Source organism: Astyanax mexicanus, chromosome 15 (genome assembly GCF_023375975.1).
Source record: "Astyanax mexicanus isolate ESR-SI-001 chromosome 15, AstMex3_surface, whole genome shotgun sequence".
Lineage (NCBI taxonomy): Eukaryota > Metazoa > Chordata > Actinopteri > Characiformes > Acestrorhamphidae > Astyanax > Astyanax mexicanus.
In genome coordinates this window covers 25128364-25143669 of record NC_064422.1, presented here as the reverse complement: position 1 = coordinate 25143669, position 15306 = coordinate 25128364, and the positions used below count along the sequence as shown (strand labels likewise).

The 15306-nt window shown below is 38.0% G+C and overlaps 1 long non-coding RNA gene across 1 annotated transcript; it reads left to right on the top strand.

Moving 5' to 3' along the window:
* The first annotated feature begins 2832 nt into the window (after nt 1-2832).
* Nucleotides 2833-14974, top strand: LOC125781330 (uncharacterized). Its single transcript, XR_007424537.1, has 2 exons — nt 2833-3791; nt 10250-14974. It is a non-coding gene; the product is annotated as an uncharacterized LOC125781330 (long non-coding RNA).
* Nucleotides 14975-15306: the final 332 nt, after the last annotated feature.

Sequence of the window (15306 nt, the reverse complement as noted above, 5' to 3'; positions counted from 1 at the left end):
ACTTCAGGCAATTATCATAGAGGGAGATGTTTTCTAGTCATCTGAATGTTTGGTGGAAAACAAAAGAAGCCTTCAGACTGAGATTGTTCTTCATGCCTGTGTATGTAATGGTAAGTGAAAAGAGAAGTTTGTAATCTGTATCTCCTTAATAGAACTAATGATACCATAGTGTTATATGACTGATATGTTTATAGGGGTGTTAACTGTGTGTAGTATATTAGAGCAGCAAATATTAACACATTACGGCTCATTTTAACACTATTCTTAACTAAACCTCAGTTTTCTACTCGCAGTTCAGTTATTAATCACTAATGATGCAGTAAGAAAGCAGAGATGAGATAGGGTATCAATGGTAATAAAAACCTAGGTTAAGTGTGGGAACACCCTCAACTATGATATAATTACAGTCACTCACAGCCACTCTTGGCTTATTGCTTTATTCGTGTCGGCAATGTGTCACGATTACTGTGATCCCTAATTACAACACATGTTTATCACATGCCAGGGACGTTCTGTGTACTGTGTTCTATTTTGGAATGTTCCCTGCCTTTCAATGACTTCAGCAGAGACCTGTGGTAGTCCAACCACTAAGCTTCTCCTGATAGATCTACAGCATGTCTGCTCTACAATACCTTTACTTGTCCCTGATGGATTTATGACTTTGTCATCGGGTCATTAGGCCGACTTTTTCTTGTTTATGGAATGAATCCCATTGAAAAAGCTCTGCTCATTAGAGACGGCTCTTTTCTGCCACTGTGCCCAGAGACTCTGCTGCTCCGGCTCCCCAGGGCTCAGTTACACCTCTCGGCTATTTCCAGCTGACCAGCTGTGATGAAGACATGCCAGCAGGACTCTCGGGTTTAGCCAAGACGGGAGCCTCAGCTTCATTCGCTCCTCCGACATCCATCACTCAACACTAAATGTGTGTGTGTAGCATAGACTGCTGTATTTGTATCTGTATGCACCAGAGCCCTTGGCAGACCCATAGCTGTAAATCTACAGGAACTTAAAAAATATGGGTGCATGTTGGGATCTATTCAGACAGTCTTTCTGGTCTCCTGATTTATTGTAGAAGGGTGAGTGGTCACTCTTCTGCATATGATACTGTCTCTGTTTGTTTCCTTTGCACAACACAGAGAGAAGGGTACCGAATCTGCTGATTGGCTGAACTACAGTCCTCTCACAAGTGTGCACTTTTGTAGTGAGTGTTGTGCAAGCATTTTAGTCCTAATCAACTTAATGACAAACTGTAGCAACATTTATTGCAAATGCATGAAGCCTAGTTAGTTTCCACAGTACCTTTTCATTTAAAAAGTAGAAAAAGGATATTACTTTGATTGCATACTTGATTTTATTTGTTTAATTTTGAATATTCTTACTATTAACAGCAACATACTTGCATTTTCATTTCATTGCAAATGTCTTGCACCTTAAACCCTTTTTTATTTCACTCTGGTGTAAACCAAAAAATATATATTTATAAGTTACAGTAAAAATACACTGGTATGCCAAAACTCTAGTGTTACCTTAAGGACCAGTTTGAGAATGCCTACACTTTTATAAATTGTTAATTGGTGAATATTTAGAGTTTGAGTGAAGCCTAATATTGGGCGACAGATGGATAGAGATATTAAATTTTAGAATTCAACATCCTTCGATCAATAGTGTTAATATGTACCAGGAATATGTAATAAAAGGAATTATCACTCATTGTGGACAGCCATTGGGCAACAAAATTCCCATCCGCATTAAATGCAGAAGATCCCACAAGCATATCTTTGGCAAACACTATGGGGAATTTATATTGGCTCCTGTCTCATGACATTTGGTCTGTTAAATAAAGAAGTTTTAATATTTTTTAATGTAAAAAATCTTAATAATTGCATTCAAGTGTTTTATTCAATCCCCATCACATTGCTTTGTATGAGACTTTGGCCAATGTCCAATAAATCTTTTCCAGTTTTATGACAGTATCTAGGAATAACAATTGAGGGAAGAGCACAGACAGGTCAGTTGTCAAGTGGATAATCTTGCCAAGCTGTGTCTTTGCTCTTTAACACGGCCCACAGTGGCCTGCAATCATGGCAAATGGCCGGAGAGTGCCGCTCCTACACATGATGATCTCACGTAAGGCTTTGAGGTCGTTGCGTAATGTCGTCCAGTCGCTCGCTCACTATCCAAGGCATGGCTCCCCAGAGATGGTCAGCTCAGTCTCAGTCTGAGGATTAGGTATCCTCCTGTTTCTGCAGCATGGCCTTGCAGCAGGTGTTTTGGCAGTTTCATGCAGGCACAAAATAGAGGAGCCCACTTTGGGGGATAGGGGGGTGGTTTCTCTTTCCTCCCTCGTGTTGGCATCCAAAAGAGGTCTTTTCCTTCTGGCTGTGTGAGCATGTAGGCATTGGGCAGGCATGGCAGACAGCCACGCCAGCAGGCCGGGTGTTTGTGGTGAAGCTGAACCAGGAGACTTGGATAGCTGTGATGTGCTAATACTTCTGCTTGTTTTATTAAGTTGAAAAGTCTTTCAAATAAAGTTTCACCCTAATTTCTTCTTAGTATCAATTTTACCAGAGACGTTGCTGACAATTCTGGGTGTAAAATGAGACCACTAAATGCTGAAGATACAGAGCCATTTTCAGTTGTCAACCTCAAGAGAAAACCAATGGAGCTGTCAGTAACAGCTGGCTATGACAGTTAAACGCTTTCTTCCCTCTTAAACCGCTCTGGCTGTAACATCTTTGAGGACTTTAAGTTGAGCAGAATCTGTTCATCAACAATATATTGGAACCCTTTGGTCATTAATTGACATTCATAATATTAGCACCAGTAGTCAGATGTCTTTACATTCTTTACCAGTAAAGCAAAAAGTCCTACATTAGCCTGTATTCACTTGCCATGTGTAACTGTAATTCATTTCGGCCTCTGATGGTTTCAAATCATGGCTATATATAATTTCCGATCTGGCATCAGATATTAAATAGCCATGCTAATGACTATGTGGAAGTAGTTAACAGTAGTAACACTACAACAGCCTCAATGTGTTTTGGACCGAAATACAGAGTGTGCAACTGGAGTAGGGTGGAGGCAAGTGTGCCAGTTGGCTGGGATTGCTGAATGTCCCTCCGTCTCTCTCTTACTCTCACTCTTTCACACTCTCTCTGTGTCTCTCTTGCTCTCTCATTGGGATTTCCCTACTCAGCTATTGGCCTGTCTCTGATTTTATAGCCATGGTAGCTTTGCAGCAAGTGCTTAAGAGGCCAGGTTTTCAACGCTTGAGGCTTGGATCTTGAACCAGCATATAATCGTAAAAGAAATGTGCCAAGAGGTTTCTTTGCAGTGAAGATATGAAAGAGCCACATTTGGTCCAGTGGATGATGCTGTTGTAAAGAACAATCTTTGTCAGTAAGGTGTACAAGTGCAAAAACATCTTTAAAGTTGTAAAAAATATTTTATATTCACATAAAGATCTAAAGCTGTACATTCAATCTAAAAACTATTCACCTTCATTTTTATGATAGTAAGTTTAACTTTCATCTATTGTAAATAACTCGTAAATCAGGCAGTGTGTGTATGCTGGGAGGGGACTGGAGCAGCTCTCTGTTGGCTCTGGTTCTGCTTATGTGAGTGAGATGTCAGCCAAGCTTGTAGCAAATGGCCTTTTTTTAATGACCGTGTGAACTCCGTCCTTCCGTAAACACAGTAGAGAAGAGGAAGCGCGCAACAATCCTCACAGCTGTCTGAGTCCCCTGAGATCACGAAAACTCCTCATTCATTGTTTCTATCGAATGAAAAAGGTATTTAAATATGTTTATCCTGCTTTTGGCGGAATAACCGTCTCCATTGTCCAGGGAAGAATTTTAACTAGATTTTGGAGCATTGCTGTGAGAATTGTCACGTTCAGCGACAAGAGCATTAGTAAGGTGAGGACACTGCATGATCTGCTCTAGAGAGTCCTACTATTTTGACAGTACTTCTCTACAAGGATTAGACAACTATGTGTGTAAAAAAGATGAGTTTCTATGATTTCACCAAATTGAAAACCAAATTGAACTCTGAAATATAATCAAGAGGAAGATGGATGATCACAAGCCATCAAATCAAGCTGAACTGCTTGAAGTTTTGCACCAGGAGTGGCAAAAGGTTATCCAAAAGCAGTGTGTAAGACTGGTGGAGGAGATCATGCCAAGACGCATGAAAACTGTGATTAAAAAGCAGGGTTATTCCACCAAATATTGATTGCTGAACTCTTAAATCTTTATAAATATATATTTTTTTTCTTTGCATTATTTGAGGTCTGAAAGTTCTGCATCTTTTTTGTTATTTCAGACATTTCTTATTTTCTGCAAGTAAATGTTGTAAATGACAATATTTTTATTTGGAATTTAAGAGAAATGTTGTCCGTCGTTTGTAAAAAAAAAAAGATATATATATAACTATATATATTATATGTAACTATTCTCTGAAGATGTCATGGGTTTACAGTATGTAAATTGATCAGGAAGTGATTAAGGTTACCTTAATATCCACACCTGTATTGTGGAACCCTGGCCAGCATGCTCATGGCAAGGCAACGTGAATAAAGTTTGAATGAGGCCTGATAATGAGAGACAGATGTATGCAACATTCCATTTCCTAAATTGTTCAAGGATTTTACATTCCTCAATCTGCAGTGTCATAGCTTTCTCGGAATAGAAGGCATAACCTCCCACAATGTACAACATAAAGGGTGGTAATAGTCGTGACTGGTGATGTCTGGCTAAATTGTCAGAGCAAGGAATAGAACCTCTTATTTTTTTCTCTTTTACAATGGAAAACATTATTAGCTAAATAATAGTTTTATATGGCATCAAAAGAGTCATTTTTAGTATTATTTAATTTTATATAATTGTGGAGAAATGTGATGCTGCTATTAAATTGGTGGGACCTTCTTCTAAATCTAAATCCTTAATGACAATTTAGCACTTGAGTGTTGATTGTTTGTGATTTGCTTAACTTATGCTTAACAGAATCGTCCTGACAAAAGTTTGATTTTAGTTTAGTTTCTACATGTTACCATCAGATCTGCAAGTATTTTTCTTTGTAGGATCATATTCTTCCTGCTTTGGAGTGATTAGATCTGTGTGTCAGGGCTCTTCAGAACCCCAGTGAATCCTCTGGGAACCCGATACATGCCAGCAGAGCAAAGACAGGCACTCAGCCTGACCAAGCTTTTTATTTTTAAATTACAGTGACACAGCATTCAGGAAAATCTATCAAACACACTTGCCCATTTAAGTATAAGAACCAGTGTGATAGAAAGTGCTGCCACCATGTGCCTGTCATGAGAGTCGTTCTGTCTGTGTGCTCAGAAATGCCTGTGAAAGAATTATTATTTCCAGTGCAACTGCAATATGACTGACCTATGATTTTTTTTATTTGGGATTTTGCTGCTGCTGTAGATGGAGACACACCAACTTTGGAGCATCTGAGGAGAGCTGCATTAATGCTTCAGGACGTGTTAAATAAAGTGTTAGCCTGCCTGTGTCTGAAATTCTGAATGCACTCAGGAGGGTAACACTAAAGGCAGTCACACGGTGGCAGCACTTCTAGAATAATGTTCATGTGCAATATGTGTTGGTGTGCACCTTATGTACAAATGTCCCTGTAGCAAAAATGCATGAACCTGTTGGCACTATGCCTAATGCCAGGTGTGGGCAGGACAGCATTAAGCTGTGACACAGAAGAACAGTGGAGTTTTCCGGAATGCAATATTTTTGGGTTAAGGCGGGATGGTGAGCATCCAACATCCTCACTGCATTAACAAGCAAGTTAAATTAAATTCTCACATGTTGCAAAATCTAGTAGAAAGCCTTCCCTGGACTGTAGCAGCAGACACGTCCAAAAAAAAAACAGTAAGACAAACTTTTATATCCTTTATGTAACAAGAAACAATAAATTAACCATGAAACACTTCTATATAAATGCTGGTACAGTGGCATGAAAAAGTATTTGCCCCCTACAGATTCCTTGTGTTTTTGCATTTTTGTTATGCTTTCCCTATTTAAATTAATAATATAAAAAAAAGGGAAAACAAATTATCCAAACCCTTTGTGAAAAAGTGTTTGCCCCCTATAAATTAACTGTGATTAATCACACTTTTTAGAAATCTGAATTTAATTTCACAAACCACAACCAGACTTGATTACTACTGCCAGACCTGTAGAATCAAGAAATCACTTAAATAGTACCTGTCTGACAACATGAAGTAGCTAAAAAGTCTTAAAAAACAACACATTAAAAAACAAAGTCATTGATCAATGCTTCTAATGCTTTGTGACTCCACCAGATCACAGTGAGAGCTATTATTCACAAATTGAGAAAACATGGAACCCTGGTGAACCTTCCCAGGAGTGACCAGCCAACCAAAATTACTCCAAAAAGACATAAACTATTATACAGGAATTGTCACAAAAGAACTCAGAACAACATTTAAAGAACTGCAGGTCTCACTTGTCTGAGTTAAGGTCAGTGTTAATGATTCAATGATAATATAGGGACTGGTTGCAATGGTATACATGGGAGAGTTCCAAGGCAAAAACACTGCTGACCTAAAAGCACGCAATGTCCCACCTCACATTTGCCAAAAAACATCTTCAATTCTGTGAAGAGGAGAGGGCCAAAATTCCTCCACAAAGATGTAAAAGACTCATTGCCAGTTATTGGTAAAATTTGATTGTAGTTGTTGCAGCCAACAGCCAAGTTATTAGGTTTAGTTTTTTTCACACAGGGCTAAATTGGTTTTGATTTTTTTTTAAATAAATAAAATTATAATTTAAAAAGTGCTTTTTATATTTAAAAGTGGTTTAAATATTTAATGAGGTTATCTCTGCAAGATATTAACGTTTTTTGATAATCTGAAAAATATCAGTATGACAAAAAACAAGCAAATATTTTTTTTCACGCCACTGTATAAACTAGGCCATACTGTGACCACTGTTCTTAAATATAGATATCAAACATTTCTTGGCTGATTAGCTGCATCTGGGTTCAGTGACCAATTATATTTATTTGATTATGCACCAGGAAGATTAGGCCCTTTCTGCTACTCTCTACTGTAATCTGGTTTTATCCTGGTAACTGCTCCACCATGTGGGCCCAGAACAAGCTGTATAGTACACAGTGGTAGCAGTTTTCTCTCAGAGCTCAGCCGCCTCCCTTATTTAGACTGTTCAAATGTTCATTGGCAGAGCCTGTGCTGTCTCAGCCTGACCTCATTTCTGACTCCCTTCATCAAATGTAGATAAACACACACACGCATACACACACACACATATTCAATGCCCTGCCCAAAATAACATACACTGTTGAAATACTGTAGTATCACCATAAATAAATAAATTATTTAATGTTAGACAAATGAGTGCATCTAATAATTCTCCTCTCAAACATTACAAATACTTTTTAATGAATGCAGAATCACTGTTTATCGACTTGTTGATTTCTTTCCTTACATACATTAAAACATTAAAACAATTTTATTATAGCAGCTATAGCAACTACTGTAGACAGAATATATGAAGGAGTTGTATTTGTGTTTACAAAAGCACTTCAGACTATCTATACTGCTGTGCTGCAGTATAGGACACCCTCTTGCAGCTTCCAAAAAAGGTGTCAGCGTTGAAGGCGGATGTCTCGTTTTTGTCCCATACCCAGAATGCACTGGGGCAGCAGACGAGCAGGGCTGAGGTGGTGGCATAGCACGCAGCTCTCAGCACCACTGGCTCTATTTTGCCTGCTCAGAATAAGCCTAATGGCATCCAATTACACAGCTCTTACGGATTGTTTGGTGTCATCTGTTGGAGGGATATGATGATTCTGCTCTCCGAGTGTAAAGGGACACCGCAGGGTTCTCGCCATCCTTTTTTTTTTTTTTTTTTTTTTTTTTTTTAAAACATGTTATGGTTCAACTGGTAATGGCTTAAGATCAAACACAATTACAGTAATGAGCTTTGGCATTTTATTGGGAAAAGGGAAATTTCTTTCTGTCATGCCTTCTAGTCTTGGCTACCGCACATAGCATTGCCCCACTAGTGCTGCAGAGCCTTCTGGGATTGTTGGAGTTGCTCCCGGTGGACATGTAAAAGACCAAATATCATGTTTAGGATTTATTAATGCAAAGGCAGAAATATTCACTTAAGCCTCAGTTTAATGGAAGAACTAAGATGTTATAATATGATATAGAGATAATCATTGTTCATTGTACTTGTAACTCAATTATCTAAAAGTTGTATTTAGATTTGATTAATCATTTAAAATAAAAAAAATCATTAGAAGATTAAATGAAATGGAGAGGCTAAACAAATAATTAATTATTGCTGCCAAAAAAGTTTTACATTAGCCTTACACAAGCTTTGACTTTAACATTGCTGTGAGGGCTTAGATGCAGGCAGTATTGAGGGCATTTTTAAGGTGTGGTACACCCTAAGCAAAATATTTCTGTTTAATACTGAAAATTAGGTATTTTACTTACAATAAGAACCATTTATTGAAAAGTTCCCTAAACATCTTTTTACAACAGGGCTGAGCAGATTTGTACATGGTTGGCTTGATTCCTCATCAGTTAATTACTAGGTTCAGTAGTTCTATTAAAGCACTGTACTGTACTGGGGAGTTTTTCTATAAAAAATAAGCTGTGTTTGTGTATTTGTGGCTGTTACAGCAATGGGTAACAGAATACACATGCAGTTTTCCATAGAGAAGAAACACAAAAACAGTAAATACTTAAACAAAACATAGTAACCAGATAAAAAAAGATATGTATACCAAAAAAGAGGAATTGTTTACTGAATTACATTAAAATCTCTCTCCACAACCTAAACCTTACTGATATTTACACTTATGATAATGCTAATGTATATTAGTGTGTCTAATTGCATTGCTATGTTAACACCATGCTAGTAGTGTTGTACACTGCAGCGCTGGGTTTAATATCTCTAATGTCAGCTGAGGTTTAAACGCAGACATTTGAAGCTTGTAAGACATTCAAGTAGCATATAATTGACTTCATATGTTGGAGCCAGACTCCTCTCCTTCAGTGATGCATGCAAAAGCTACTGGAGTGCTAACAGCTTTCCCTTATGGAGAGCTTAAGTTGCAGGTGTTAAAGGCATATGTAATTTAACTACCAATACGGTATGATAAATCATATAACATGCCCTGTACAAACATGGCAAATGTGAGCTCATTGACCATTTGTGGGAGACACGGTATTTAAAAATTAAAAATACTACAGAAACAGTAGAAAAGATTATTTATTTTGTCTAAGCGGCAGAGTAAAGTGGGACTCAACTTTTTTTAACACTTGTATTTAACACAGCTGTGAATTTGGAAATGTAACTGCTAGGGACATTGCAGAAACATGAGCACAGATGCTGTATAGCTCAGATCATTAGGACACTGACTCTGGCTTTATTTACTCAAGAGACTTATGGGTATTAGACTGGGAATGATAGAGAGCTAAACAAATTTACACTCAACCCTTTCAGTTATATTACGCAGATTTATAGTGCTTCTGACTTCTGCTGTTATAATGTGCAAGCAGTGTGTCTTACTCTGACTCTTATTGTCTCTTTAGCACCTTATTATTTATGTGTCTCTTTAGGGATGTGCTATATCGAATCGTACGCAATAATATCGCCAACATTTTGGAATATCGCGATTGATATTATACCTTGAAATATTGTGCCATATCAACCACACCTAATTATCACATCAGGGTAGTACTTTTTTGCTGCTTTTAGTAAAAGGAAAATTCACATTGTTCTCATTTTCTATTATATATCTACTAGAGACAGATTATATCTGTCCAGTATCATTTATTTTACTTTAATCCTGGATATATTGAGATATATGGAGTGAATTATTAGTATCATAACATTCTGGATAATTGACTTCTGTTAGAAATCTGATAAAATTCTTGTATTTTTTAATATCTCAGTTAGGGGTGTGCCATATCATATCATATGCAATAATAACATTTAATTTTAATTTTGTTGCAGTAGTGTATTCTTTAAATATTTTTTTTAATTCAGTTTTTTGTCATAACGGCAAGAATATTGTTATCATGAAAATACCATGAAATATTGTGATATTATTAAAGGGGCATATCGCCCACCTCTATATCCCACAGATAAGTGCATGTACTATTTGGAGGCTCACTAGTTCACAACTGTTCATTTTGTGTTGCCTCTCTTTCTCTCCCTCTTCCTTTTAGGGTTGGATATTTGTCCCAACTGTCTTTTGCCGGCTATACTGTATACGCGATGCTGCCAAGCCCAGTGGAAAAAGTGTCAGATGTCCATCCATTCATCTTATTCTTCATCAGGGGTTTGACAGTAGCTCCGATCAGCCACAGTGCAGGCCTCTGTCAGAGCAGGCCAGGAGAAAGTGCCAGGAATGCTCCATGAGGAAACACGAGCTGCCTCTTCCTTCTCACCATACGTCTGAATGAGCTACCATCTGTGGTACTTTTCACTCCTAATGTGTGGGCAAATGTGTCTGTGGAGAAACATGCACTGTCCACTGGGAACAATATCCTGGTGCTGAATGAGTGTGATGAGATATAGAAAAACTCCAGCATCAGTGATTTTGTTGCTAGAGGAGTGTTGGTAGCACCCAGACATTTTTTTATACAGCCATTCGTGGAAGTTATCCATTTATGCTGCCTTTACATTTAAGCTCACACTGGACCTGGACTTTTGACTACAGCATGTACAGTTGTGGTTGGCTCTGAAATTTGTCTGTGAACTGTTCTTTTTTTTTCTTTTCAGGCACAGTGAGTGTGCAACATATACTGTGCCTAAAAATTATGCTTTTTTATTATACCAAATTAAAAAAACTCTGGAATATAATCAAGAGGATTATAAAAAACAGGGTTATTCCACCAAATATTGAGTTCTGAATTCTTAAAACGTTTGAGGTCTGAAAGCTCTGCATTTATTTGGTTATTCTAGCCATTTCTTAATTTCTGCATATAAATGCTTTAAATGATATTGGGAGAAATGTTGTCTGTAGTTTATAGAATAAAACAACAATGTAAATTTTACTCAAACACATACCTATAAATAGCAAAATCAGAAAAGCTGATTTAGAAACTGAAATGGTCTTTACATTTTTTCCAGAGCTGTACATATTGTAAATGGAATCAAGCAAGACCCAGCTGCAAAAAAACATTAGGAAAAATTAATGAAATAGGTACTGTCCATCAAATTCCAGTAGGTTTTCATTTAGAATTTTCTGTTTCTGTTATCTAACATGCCCCACCCCCAATATGTAAAATAATTGCTACTGGTTCAAAGTCTTATCCTCAAAAATATACATACAGCACACCTAATATTTGGTGGCCCCAGCTTCCAATAACTTGTACTAGGGCAGTTGTCTGACCTAATGATCTTAAAGTCTACAGCTGTTTATAAATGGCTCCAATAGACATTTCTGACTTGTGTAACTGTCAGTGTAAATCTCAGATCTGCACTGAAATTATCGGACTTTTCTTTTATACTGTGATGTATGTTGGTACTGTTTTAAAGTGAGCACTAATAGATAAGCCTTGACTCTCGCAAGTTAAAAGATATTTTGAAACTTTCAGCACTACTGAATTAATAAAAATGATTGTAATTCTTAGTTTTTTCTATTAAAGATGTACAGGTGCATCTAAAAAAATAATATCATTGTTCATATATTTCAGTAATTAGATTTAAAAAGTGAGACTCATATAGATTCATTACACACAGAGTGATCTATTTCAGTTGTTTATTTCTTTCTTTATGTTGATGATTATGGCTTACAGCTAATGAAAACCCAACAGTCAGTATCTCAGAAAATTGGAATATTATATTAGACCAAGTGGTAGTTTTGGCAGTGTGGACCAGTGCCATCTCTATGATGTGTATGACAACTCCTTCACTTAGTTATATATCAAGTGATAAAAAGTCATTTCCATCCAGTCAATTGAGTTCATTCATATATGTAAAAAATATTTTTGTTCTTTTCGATTTATTTTTAAGTAAATGTATTTTATAAGTATTTTAGGAATTTTATAAGCATTATATAAGTATTTTTTTTTCCTTTCACATACACCTTAACTTAATACTTTGACTTTTTAAAGGAACAGTTTATACAGTACTCATACAGTCACTTTTTTACCATCTCTGGTTATACCACTCATGTATGATGATTGATGATCTAGACAAACACTGTTGGTCTTTACTGTTGGGCGTTTTTACTGTTGTCAATCTCTTGCACAACCACTTGTGGGCACTGGGCATCTACAGCTGAAGCTGTATACTCTATAATGGCCTCAAGAGGGCAGGAAAGTCCTCCTCTGTCCTTCATATCTTTACAGTAGCCACTCCACATCTCATCTATTCTACTATATGCAGCTTTTGTCAGCTTAATGAGATCTTGAGCTGTGTTATTTGAAAGGAATGTTTTATAGCAGTTACTAAACAGCACTTCGTCCCCCTGCAGGTCTTTCTGCATCACTTTTTGGCATTTGTGATTGTGCAGTTCCCTGGTCATCTGATTCACATATTAATTCAAGCAGGAATGGCAGCTTTTACAACTGAATTGGAATGAGATTCATATTGGTAAGAATTGGCTTGAATGGGTTGAACAGGGTGGTAGCAGTAGTAGTGTCTGTCTGCCTTATTTAGAAAGCTGATTTGCAAATCCAGAGTGTTTAATCAGTGAGTTCTGAAGCAGCAGGGAGCTGTAGAGAACGTTCAGTAGGAAAATTCATGCAGAGGTTGTTTTGGAGGAGAACTTTTTCAACAAGACTGAAAAATGATGAGTGGCACGAGATCAGAGCCAACTGCTTGAGAGTTGGCAGCCCAGAATGCCCAAGTTCTTGTTTTGAAATCAAAAATATTTGCTGGTTCTTCTTCTTTAATGTTGCTTAATGTGTGGTGAAGAAAAAAAAAATTGCAGTTAGAACTGGATAGTTTGGTTAAATTAAGGTTATATAGCATTCTCACCACGAACAAACCTCTCTAGAGCTCAGAAACTCAGACCACCTACTCCCAAGAACCCTGTGCACTGTACTCCACATCCAAGTGCAAAAACTGTATTCATACCTGCACAGATTTTGAACTAAGGGTAAAAACTATTTAGTCTTATTTAACTGAATTATAAAAAGCAAGTGTGAAAAGGCCCTTAATGTTCTAGTAGTGGTACAGTAGCATTTTAGATTGGTGCAGCTTATGTCGGCCCTATTGTCATGTCAGAATGTCATAAATTTAATCCCTAATGTCAGCCATCCATGGCTGGAAGTAGAAAGCGGACATGGACAGAGTCCTAACTGAGTCTATTGAAAACTGTACCTACTCAGAAGAAAACATATATAATTGTATGGTCAGATTAAAAAGACTTTTGCTTTGTGACAAGGTGCATTATCATGCTGGAGGTAGCCGTTAGAAGATAGATCAGTTGTGGTCATGAATGGATGCACATGGTCAGCAACAATACTTAAATAGTCTTTGACTAATTAATTGGTAGAAACAGACCCGCACCATAATAACACCTCCACTAGCCTGGACTTTTGAAGCAGATTTGGTACGTGAATACATGAATTCCAAGTATTGACACCATAATCTGTGTCTCAACAGAAATTCATAAAAATTCATCAGACCCGGCTTTGTTTCTACTATCCAGTTCTGATTAGCTTCTTAGCCTCAGCTTTCTGTTTTTAGCTGATATATTTGTCATTCATTGTGGTTTTCTGCTCAGCTTTTGTAGCATATCCACCTATATTGACTTCTGTCATTAAAAAGGTGCTTCCGTGGGGCTCTGAGAGGTCCAGCGGGCTGAGTGTTGCCATATGCCACTATGATCAGGAGATTCCGGTTCAAATCCTGTTCATGTAGCTTGCCATCAGCTGCTGGAGCCCTGAGACAGCACAACTGGCCTAGATGGTGCTTTTTCCTCTCATCACTCCTAAGGGTGATGTTAATCAGCATAAGGCGTCTGTGAGCTGATGTATCCAAAAAAGCCCAAAGCTCTCTGACACCAACAGACATGCCCAGAAAGTTGATGTAAGCGTCACCTGAAGCTTTTGGTACTTCTCAGCAGGATATTAAGCAATGCACTGCTGCAAACCAATCACCTAATTGGATATTTGTTGAGCGCATAGACAAACTGGTGTTGATCGTTTAGACAACTGTTTACAGTGTGTGTGTGTGTGTGTGTGTGTGTGTGTGTTTACAGGGCGTGGACCGAGACCGGGCGGAAGCTTTTAGGGGGCATCTACGGACACCTGTTAGACAAAGAGATGTTAATCCACTGGACACAAAAGCAGGAGATTAGTCCTGCCTCTCCACAGAGAGAGCCTCTCCACATACACACACACACTGATGACGAGTGTGTCTCTGAGCAGCCGGTTCTCAGAGGATCATCATCTGCTAGAATGGACGAGCGTTCTGGAGTTTTTTTTTCTTCAGGTGTGTGTGTTGCGCCTCTGACTACGTCACCGCAGCAATTGAGTCAGCTTTCTGTATGCCACTCTGAGTCACCCATTTCAGGGTTGCCTAGTGACCGCAGCGAGGGAAAATGTTTCCTCTTGCGTAGTTGCTGATGCTTGGCACCAATATTTATTCAAGCTCTGCTCTGAGAGGACGGGAGAAAATCCTAAATACAGTTTCTGCTGATTAGATGAGTGTTCTTCCGGCTGGGGAAAAAAAATTCTTACCACTGAATTCCGTACTCTTATCTGTTTTTCACGGCTGCTTAATCAAGTCCTTAGTGTTTAATGGGATGGAAACAGGCCATGTTCCTGGAGAGACTTTAGAATACTGTAATATCCATCCCAGAGTCTAGAGATCCACACTAAAGGCCCAGAACTTTTCTGGACATTACCCGGAGAAGTTGTTAATATACAGTATGAACACAATTGTCCGTATCACTTGTACCAACTAATAACAAAGCCTGGGTGATGTGTGAATAAGCGCATGTGTGAAAAGAGCGTGTCATTTATCAAAATATTCAGACAGGGTCATGTCAGGCCTCCTGCACACTAAACACAGATGCCACCCCTTGCCTAACCAGTGTGGAACATTTCCGGCAGTAAGAAGGCATCTGCCACAGAAAATCTTACTCTATGAACTATATGTGTGAAAGGGCAGCTCTGAATAAAGCCCGGATCCGTTTTTCTGGATATTTACTGGAGGCCTAACATGATCTTTGCCATAATTCTCAAGTTTTTAGAAGTAGATTTAAAGGACAATAACATGCACAGTTTTCAGTTTCATTTGCTGACTTAAGTTAAGGTATAAGTGC